Genomic DNA, 9766 nt, shown 5'->3' with positions numbered 1-9766 from the left:
AAGTCCTGGATGAAGTGTTGGGTCATAAGACATGAACATGTTTAAGGCCATTGGTCAGTGCTGCCAAAATGCTTCCTCAGAGAGTTCATAGAGTATGGGAGTACACGTTTCCAGGTCCTCTCAGCAATCTTGGGTGGTATAATTTCGTTAAAGATCTTTCAAGCATATCACTTAACAACATTTTCAACTTTGACACTACACAAAGCTGTTTTGGGTCTTGGTTTGGAAGCATAAGCTCTAATAGCTTTTCTGGGATACTGTTTTGATCAGGTCCTGGTATCCTGTAAGAAACAGACATGTTCTTGTGCAGGAAAAATCAGGAAAGACATGAATATTTAAGTGGAGATAACTATGAAATTATGAAAGAAAAGATTCAACTGGAGAAAGAAATAGACTGCTCTTCGAAATTGTTTCCAGAAGGAAATCTTTGCCTTGATTTTGTTTTCTTCAGCACCCAATCCCAAGGAAGCATCCCATCCTCTCCCCTCTTATTCTGCATGTCAGAAGACAGTTCTAAAGGTTCCTCCTTGAAATCCCTTCCATGGATTTGGTTTAAGTTCAAGAGCATATCATCTGCCATGTGGAGCTCAGTGCAACAAAGGCATTGGCCAGTTTCCAGCAATTATCTGAGAAATTCTATTTCTCACACTAAATCTCTGGCTTTAATCAACTTGCAAATCCCCATCATCCCTAGCAGTGAGCAATCACAGGTCTGAGGGAAGCAGTGATTGTGTCTGTGACCCCAGAAGACCTCTCTCCATCAGGTATCATTTGGAAATCCCTGGGGTCTGATTGTCTCCTATTAAACTTTCACTATTTCCAGATAAGGTATCTGAATGGAGGAAATGATGCCAGGTGCCAGGAGGGTGGCTAACTTGGGGCTAGCTGAAACTGCCTGTGTCCTGCAGGCTGAAAACTGAGGACGGGAAACAATGACCCAGGAGATAGATGTGTATTCTGTTCCTTTGCATCGTCAGAAGCCTGGCCTGACCAGAGGTTTTTCTCCCAGCAGCTTCGGTGGTGATATATCTCTGTGGCAGCCATCGGAGGGTAACTGATTCCTTGGCTAATTTGGCGTGGGTGCCGGCAGCCATTTTGAAGCAACATTTACCCAGAGCTCCTGGCTTAACCTCAGCAGTTAAGCCTTTTTGGCACTGCCAAAAGCTGTCACCTTACCTTGCAGTGCTTGTAGTGCACAGCAGACATCCAAATTGTGTGTGTGTGTGTGTGTGTCAGCAAGCAGAATAGATCAGCTCTTAATGAATGAGCACATAAAGCTGTTCCATTCTGAACATCTGCAAGTGTAAAACCACATACCTCGTGAGGAATTATTTTCTGTTCTAATGTAAGCTGTACCTAGGAAAGAATATCACAAAACTTACTGCTTTATGTTATGAGTTTAAAAACAACAACAACAACAACTGTTTCTGGTAGTTTTCTAAGTGTTGAAGTAGAAGGAAGAAGATGGAAGAGCCAAAATTTGCATTTAGAAAATGAGCTCTTCCTCCCAAAACTGCCGACACAGATTCTCTAAAACACTTTGCTGAAAATTAATTCTCTCCACAGAAGCAATAATGGAATTCTAACCAGTTTTTTCTTTTTAAATAAATAGATTGTATTTATGCTATAATTAAACCCAGCGAAAAGACCATAGGCATTTCTTCAATTAGGTCAGAAATGATGAAGCTAGGTGTGCCAGCACTACCGTCAGACACATCTGCCAACAATGGGGCATCTTCCCGCTTCACGCTTCTCTGAACAGCAGGAAATGCTCAGCGTTGTCACAAAGCTGCTTCCCTCTGCTTTGCTACGCAAGCATCTTCTACCTGCAATATTTTTCGTGGCTTATTTTTCCTATCTTGCAAAAAGAAACTGCACCTACCTGTTCCCCTGTCTACAAAGATTCCTCCCATAAAGTTTTATTGTTAAATAAAGTCTTCATTCCCTTTTATTGATCGAATTTGAACCTTATGCCTAAGATACTTGTATTTTTTTTTTCTTTTTCACTTTTCTGGTGGTTTTTTTTTTTTTCTTGCTTGGGTTGCATATTCTGTTAAACAATGAGAAATAATATCAGAAGAGTTAGTACCACGTGCTCTGATACGATGATGTGGCACCTGCCACAGGACAGATGTCCTCTGAGGGATGGTTGACTCTGCCAGTGCTCCCTAGAAAGCAAGAAGAGCCTAGGAGTTTATGCAACTGTTTCTGACCACACAGTAGCCCTGATCCAATAACTAGGAATATGAAAGCCTAATATCAGGATAATCCTGAGACATAATTCAGATTTTCCCAATGGGATCAAGCTGGAAATAACCTCCATAGGATTTTGCTTGAAATTTTATCCCTGCAGGAGGGTTTCTTCCTATTTCCAATATCTATTGATGCACAATAAGCCTCCCAAACATTAGTCTTCTTTCACTGAGAAACTACCCAAATTTCAATTTTCTATTGCTTCATAACAAACTATTCCAAAGTTTAAGACTGCAATCATTGTATTTGCTCATGATTTTTTTGGTAGGGAATTCAAACAAAGCGTGGCAGGGATTGCTTGTCTCTACGATGTTTGGGACCTCAGTTGGGATGGCTGGAATGACTGCAGGGGCTGGAGGGACTGGCTGGACTGGTGTCATATGTCTGGAGCTTTGGTTTTCACTGCCAGCTGGATTCCTCAGTACTCTCCTCCATGTGACCTTCCCATAGTGCTACTCAAACTTCATAGCTTGGTGACCTCAGGTGGTTGGGTTACTTACATGGCAACTGGCTACTGCTAGGGACAAGCAGACACTGCCAGGCATCTTAAAAGACAGGCCTGGAATTAGGCCAGCATCATTTCTACCATGTCTATGGGTCAAGGCAAGTTTAAGGGCAGCTCTGATGGGAAAGGAAACAGACCCCTCCCTGGTAAGTGGAGTGGTTTGTGCAAACATGGAAGAAAGGAACGGGAGGCAGCCACCTTTAGAAACCAGCTACTACACTCCCCTTCCTGTCCTGCTTACTCTCTCACAGGTTTCTCCTGGAGTACTTTCTAAATGAAATCACCTACACATGAACTCGCATCTCAGAGTCTTGCCTCTGGGAAACCTGACCTTAAGATAAAATTATTTCGGTCCAAAGATTTCAGCCTCCTCTTCTGGGAAGGTCTGTTACTAACGTGGACTAAATTCAATTTTCCATCCTGACATCTGCAAAACCCCAGGAGCAAGCTATAATCCTTGCTCATTACAAGGATCCCCAATTTGGGCTGCTCATTACAAACACTTGGGAGCTCAAGAGAAAAAAAAACCCTTAATGTTTGGGACCTACTCCAGGGACTCTGAATTAATTGGGCTGGAGTAAGATGTATGCATGGTTATTTTCGCTATTTTTTTAAAGTTCCCCTGGTAATTCTAACGTGCAGTTCAGGTTAAGAACCACTGTTCTAACTAGGCGCGGTGGCTCATGCCTATAATCCCAACCCTTTGGGAGGCCGAGGCAGGCAGATCACTAGGTCAAGAGATCGAGACCATCCTGGCCAACATGGTGAAACCACGTCTCTACCAAAAATACAAAAATTAACTGAACATATTGGCATGTGCCTGTAGTCCCAGTTCCTCGGGAGGCTGAGGCAAGAGAATCGCTTGAACCCAGGAGGCAGACGTTGCAGTGAGCTGAGATCGTGCCACTGTACTCCAACCTTGCAACAGAGCAAGACTTCGTCTCAAAAAAAAAGAAAAAAAAAAACCCTGTTCTAAGTAGTCCAAACTATGAAGACTGTGCGTGGGAAAAGGAAGATGAAAATACCACGAGCATCCTGTGAAGGCAAAAAAATAAATAACCCTTAACCAAATCACCTCTTGCCCTAGGGCCAAAATCTTATAGCTGCTATCAAGTAACATGGGTTGCAAATCTGGTTTTCAAATCCAGTTGCTCTAGGTCTAAGAGCAGAGTGGCTTTTACATGTCTCGTCTGAATAAAAGTCACATACATATACTCTACTAGTTCAGATTAGAAAAATAAATCCTAGTCACTGTGTACCCTTTGCCTGATTGCATACAGCATATTAAATGTGACTTCTGGATCCTACTAGAGTTTTATAGAAATCGTAATATCTAGCCTTCTCTTTACTAAGGACAAAGAACAGTCTTGGTTATATTAGCACTGAGCTGGAAAAAACATCTTCCAGTGCATTTATTAAACTTCAAGAGTGAAATCTGTTTATTAAAATTCCATAGTCTAGAAGAATATTTCAGAGTATAAAGGACTCGCAAACACTTTTCCTGGCTAATTCCACAATCAATAGGACAATATTTTCCCTTTTCTTCTTGCTGAGTCTCTTAATCTTTAAATGATACAGAGGAGAGAGTGTTCTAACTTCCTGTAATTACATTTTCCTGTTAAACTTTAGTTCTAATTCTCACTTTGGTTTCTGTAATCACTGGTTTTTATTCTTTAAAACTTTGTTTTGTAATTAGCAAGATAGAGATCAATGTAACACAAAATATGTACTAACACAGAACCAGGTCTTGCTCTCCCGTGCATGAACGCCAAGCATAAAGATAACCAGCAAACACAGTTCAAGGGAAACTTGATCTCATCCCAGGAATAACAGCCTTCTCTTTCATGGGAGGCAGCAATCTTAAAATGCCATATTTCAACACTGCACTTCCCCTTCTCGCCAGGAATTATAACATTGTAACATCTCTGAAATGGTGCTGTGTCTTATAATTGTCATAGTTTAATTGGCAGGGTTTTTTTTCCTTCATAGTGATAGATAAAATAATGGTGTACCTTAAAATTGGTCATGTCTTAGTTTGGATGAAATATGGCGATCCACACTCACCCAGCTGAAGAAAGCATAGAATAAATTTCAAATTAAAATGCAGATATGTGAAAGGCAAAGGTCAAAATTGAATTTCCTGTCTGATGTAGCCCCTTTTGGACCCTATCAGGAGAAACAGCAATAACCAAAGCTTGGAGCCATATGCAGGATATGCTCTCTCTCACCTATTGCAATTTTGAGCCTATTGCCTACATTTAGGACAAGCTCCGAAAGAGACTATCTCAACAGTATAGGTTTTGTTTTTTGTTTTTTGTTTTTTGTTTTGTAAGATGGCTGACTAGAGGCATTGTAAGCATCCCTCATCCACTTAGAAGTATCAGAAAAGTGTGTAGGCAGTCACATTTTAAATTCATTATCCAAGGTGGAACATGAGAGTTTAACAGAAAAAATAAAAATGATAAGAAACACTAAAATCTAGGAAGGAGAAGGAAAATGTGCACCTTCTGTGGCTAGGATTGGCCTGGAACTGGCAGTGAATTCCTCAGTACAGGAGAAGGTGAGTGAGTGTCTTCCTGCAGTCTACCTTCTCACTTGAAAATTGCACAACGCAGGCCATAGGAGAAACACTTTGACTCTCCCAAGCCCTGATTCTGACGTGGGAGCAGCCAGGAGACTGTGGGAAGGAACTCCAAGGAGGGAACACACCTTCTCATACTCTTTCTGGGACCTGAGGCACTACCGTAAAACACCATTCTTGATCCTTGCTTTTAACAGACCGTGCTCCGTCCTGGGAACCAGTGGCACCACTCTTGGGCATTGGGGAAACTCAGACTACTGCTTCCAGAGGATGGGGCCGAGGTACAGGCATGGCAGAGCATTGTGCAAACAGGACTGAGAAGCAAGGGTGCTGTGGGCTGCAGCTGCTGGTGCTAGAAGTGGGCAACTCCTACACTCGTCCTGAGCAAGACAAGAGTTGCTACAGAAGCTTGGACTTGAGCTGGGAAGAGGGGGCCCCATCGCCCAGGCCTGAGTTCTGGGCTAGGCGTGAACTACCAGGTCAGACTGAACAGCCAGGATAGCGGAGGGATCCCCAAACTGCAACAGCCAGGATGAGGGAGGGAGCCCCACAGGGACTGGAGCATGAAAGGTACACAAGTCCCCCAGCTGCTGCCCATGGCTGTGGCTGCTGGGACTGGCCACCCCACCGCAGTAAGACCTCACTGTAGTAGTGGGTGTCCCTTATCCAAGCATTTCTCAAGGGGCCTAAGTGTCACCCCATACCACGCCAACTCCTCATCACAGCTAGTCCATCCAAAAAGAGCCCTGTGGGTAAAAGTCCACTATCCATGGCACCACACACGGCTCATCTCAGCAGGAGAGTGCTGCTCCAGGAGGAGCCGCCTATCTAAAGAGATATCTAGAAGAGCTGAAGACCGAGAATGGAAAAGATAAGGAACAGAAACAAATACCGATAAAGTAAAAAGAGAAAGGGAGCTTCTCTGACACAGGCTTTGGAGATGGAAAAATGAAATCTGAGCTTTTTGCCCCCCAAACTGATTCTGAGAAGCCTTTTCGGGGCAGTCAGTCTCCCGAAAGGTATAAGCTCCGAGATGACCTTGAGAAGAAGGTGGCTGACTTCCACAAGGAGGAGATGGATGATCAAGATAAGGACAAAGCTAAGGGAAGGAAGGAATCTGGGCTTGATGATGAAGCCAAATTTACATCTAAAGTCATAGGTGCAAACACAAAGCAGGAGGAGGAGAAGTCAGGCAAATGGGAGGGCCTGGTCTATGCACCTCCAGGGAAGGGAAAGCCGAGGAAAACAGAGGAGCTGGAGGAGTCTTTCCCAGAGAGATCCAAAAAGAAGGATCAGGGCAAGAGAACCGAAGGTGGGCACGGGGGCTTTGTACCTGACAAGAATTTCCAAGTAACTGCTTACAAAGCAGTCCCGGAGAAAAGCTCATCACCTCCCCCAAGAAAGACCTCTGAGAGCCAGGACAAGCTGGGAGTGAAAGGAGATTTTTCCACAGGAAGTCTTCCTTTTCCATTACTCGAGAGGCACAGGTCAATGCCCAGATGGACCATTTTGATGAGCACCTCGCACGACCCAGTGGCTTATTGGCTCAGGAACACAGCTTTGCCAAGATCTAGTCCATAGCAACAAAAAAGAACAGGAGTTTCGTTCCATTTTCCCGTACATACAGTCAGCTCACATGCCCCTCGGAACCATCTGCCCAACATATAGTGACCATTGTTCACCATGTGAAACAGCATCACTTAGGTCCTCAGGAATGACAGTACATGAACGCCTTACCAAACACCTAGAGAGAAGAACTGAGCAGAAGGCAGCCAAAAACAAGAAAAGCCCAGAGATACACAGGAGAGTAGACATTTCCCCCAGCACATTCAGAAAACGTGGTTCGGCTCATGATGAAATGAAAATTCCTCGGGAACATGGCTACAAGGCTAAGGCAAAATACAAAGATGATCCTGTTGATCTCCGCCTTGATATTGATGTTGTAAAAAAACGTAAGGAGAGAGATTCTCTTTATTTTTTTTGAGATGGAGTCTCACTCTGTCGCAAGGCTGGAATGCAGTTGTACGATCTCAGCTCACTGCAACCTCCACCTTCCTGGTTCAAGTGATTTTCCTGCCTCAGCCTCCCAAGTAGCTAGGATTACAGCTCCCCCCGCCACCCACATCCCTACCACATCCAGCTAATTTTTGTATTTTTAGTAGAGATGGGGTTTCACCATGTTGGTCAGGATGGTCTCGATCTCCTGACCTCGTGATCCACCTGTCTTGGCCTCCCAAAGTGCTGGGATTACAGACATGAGCCACTGGGCCTGGCACGGAGAGATTTTTTTTTTTCTTTTAATATGGAGTCTCACTCTGTCACCCAGGCTGGAGTGCAGTGGTGCAATCTAGGCTCACTGCAACATCCTCCCCCAGGTTCAAGCGATTCTCCTGTCTCAGCCTCCTGAGTAGCTGGGATTACAGGTGCCTGCTAATTTTTGTATTTTTAGTAGAGATGGGGTTTCATCATGTTGGCCAGGCTAGTCTTGAACTCCTGACCTCGTGATCCACCCACGCTGGCCTCTCAAAGTGCTGGGATTACAGACATGAGCCCAGCCAGGAGAGAGATCTTAAATGGGGTAAATCAGTGGATTCCTGAGAGTCCAAATCAAAACTACATTGAGATACCATCTCATGCCAGTTAGAATGGCGATCATTAAAAAATCTGGAGACAACAGATGCTGGAGAGAATGTGGAGAAATAGGAACACTTTTCCACTGTTGGTGGGAGTATAAATTAGTTCAACCATTGTGGAAAACAGTGTGGCGATTCCTCAAGGACTTAGAAATAGAAATTCCATTTGACCCAGCAATCCCATTACTGGGTATATATACAGAGGTTTATAAATTGTTCTACCATAAGGACACATGCACATGAATGTTCATTACAGCACTGTTTACAATAGCAAAGACTTGGAACCAACCCAAATGCCCATCGATGATAGACTAAACAGGGAAAATGTGGCACATATACACCATGGAATACTATGCAGCCATAAAAAACGATGAGTTCGTGTCCTTTGCAGGGACGTGGGTGAACCTGGAAACCATCATTCTCAGCAAACTGACACAAGAACAGAAAATCAAACACCACATGCTCTCACTCATAGACGGGTGTTGAACAATGAGAACACATGGACACAGGGAGGGGGGCATCACACACTGGGGTCTGTCGGGGGGAACTAGGGGAAGGACAGTGGGGGTTGGGGAGTTGGGGAGGGATAACATGGGAAGAAATGCCAGATATAGGTGATGGAGATGGAGGCAGCAAACCACATTGCCACGTGTGTACCTATGCAACAATCCTGCATGTTCTTCACATGTACCCCAAAACCTAAAATGCAATTAAAAATATATATATATTATAAAAATAAAAATTAATTAATTAATTAAATAAATTTAATTTAATTTAAAAAAAACTTGAGTTTAAAAAAAAAGAAATCAGGAAGGGGAGTGGAACCCAGAGAACACACCCAAAAGCAAGAAGTATTCCCTGAATGATGACCGTGAAGGTGAAGGCAGTGACAAGTGGGTGAGCCCGGGCCGAGGTTTAGGAGCCTTTCCTCGGGGTCGGGGCCAGGTCATGTTCCAGAAATCAAGTACCAGCCCCCAATGGGCCCATGACGAGTACAGTGGGGAGGAAGGGGAGATGGAAGACAACGGAAGTGGGACAGAGAACCCAGAAGAGAAGGACAATTTACAGCCCACAACCGAGTAGGGGCCATTCTTGACAGGATTCCTGACCCAGGGAAGAGAGGTGCTGGGAAGATGGCTAGAGAGGCGCTAAACAGAGGAAACTCTGTTAAGATTCTGAAAATCCTGCCCCCACCCCCCACCAGCCATGCAGATGGTGGTACCGTGGAAGGCATCCCTGGCCTGACCTCTACTAGACAGAGGAGGCTGGCCGTGGAGCCCCGGGGTCAGGCCCAGCTCTTGAGCAGAACACAACACATTGGTTTTTCTCATTTGTCGTTGGTGTGTGGGGTGGGGGCAGGAATAGGGCGGGAGGGTGATGCTTGGATTTTTGTGTCCTATTAAAAACCAACAGTTTTGTTCTTAATTTCATTTCATTTGGAGCCAAGAGGACCAATTTGATGATTTTCAATCTCTTTTCCTCTGTCCTGCTTTTAAAAGCCCTTCTTTTTTTTTTCTTTTCTTTTTGTAGGTATATGTAGCAATATTAGAAACATTTCATTTGGGAAACTGATTCTTAAAAGAGGAAAACAAAGCATGTGAATAAACTTTGAAGTGTTCACCTCAGTTTCAAGCCAAACTGCTTGGATCTTTGTGAAAACCAGTTTTGTATGTCAAGGAGGAGTTGAAGGCCTATCCAACCACCTTGTGTTCCCCTTTTCTGCACAGCCATGTATCACGTGGAGTTGCTCCTAACCACACCTCATGTGCTCTGAGCCCTGTTTCCTCAGTTCTT

The 9766-nt window shown here is 44.1% G+C and overlaps 1 pseudogene; it reads left to right on the top strand.

Annotated features, from left to right (window-relative positions):
• The first annotated feature begins 2840 nt into the window (after positions 1-2840).
• Positions 2841-9055, top strand: LOC105705558 (thyroid hormone receptor-associated protein 3-like; annotated as a pseudogene).
• The last annotated feature ends 711 nt before the right edge of the window (positions 9056-9766 follow it).

This window comes from Aotus nancymaae, unplaced genomic scaffold (assembly GCF_030222135.1).
Source record: "Aotus nancymaae isolate 86718 unplaced genomic scaffold, 86718_ANA_hifiasm-v0.15.2.pri h1tg000019l, whole genome shotgun sequence".
Lineage (NCBI taxonomy): Eukaryota > Metazoa > Chordata > Mammalia > Primates > Aotidae > Aotus > Aotus nancymaae.
This window is presented reverse-complemented; position numbering and strand designations above follow the sequence as displayed.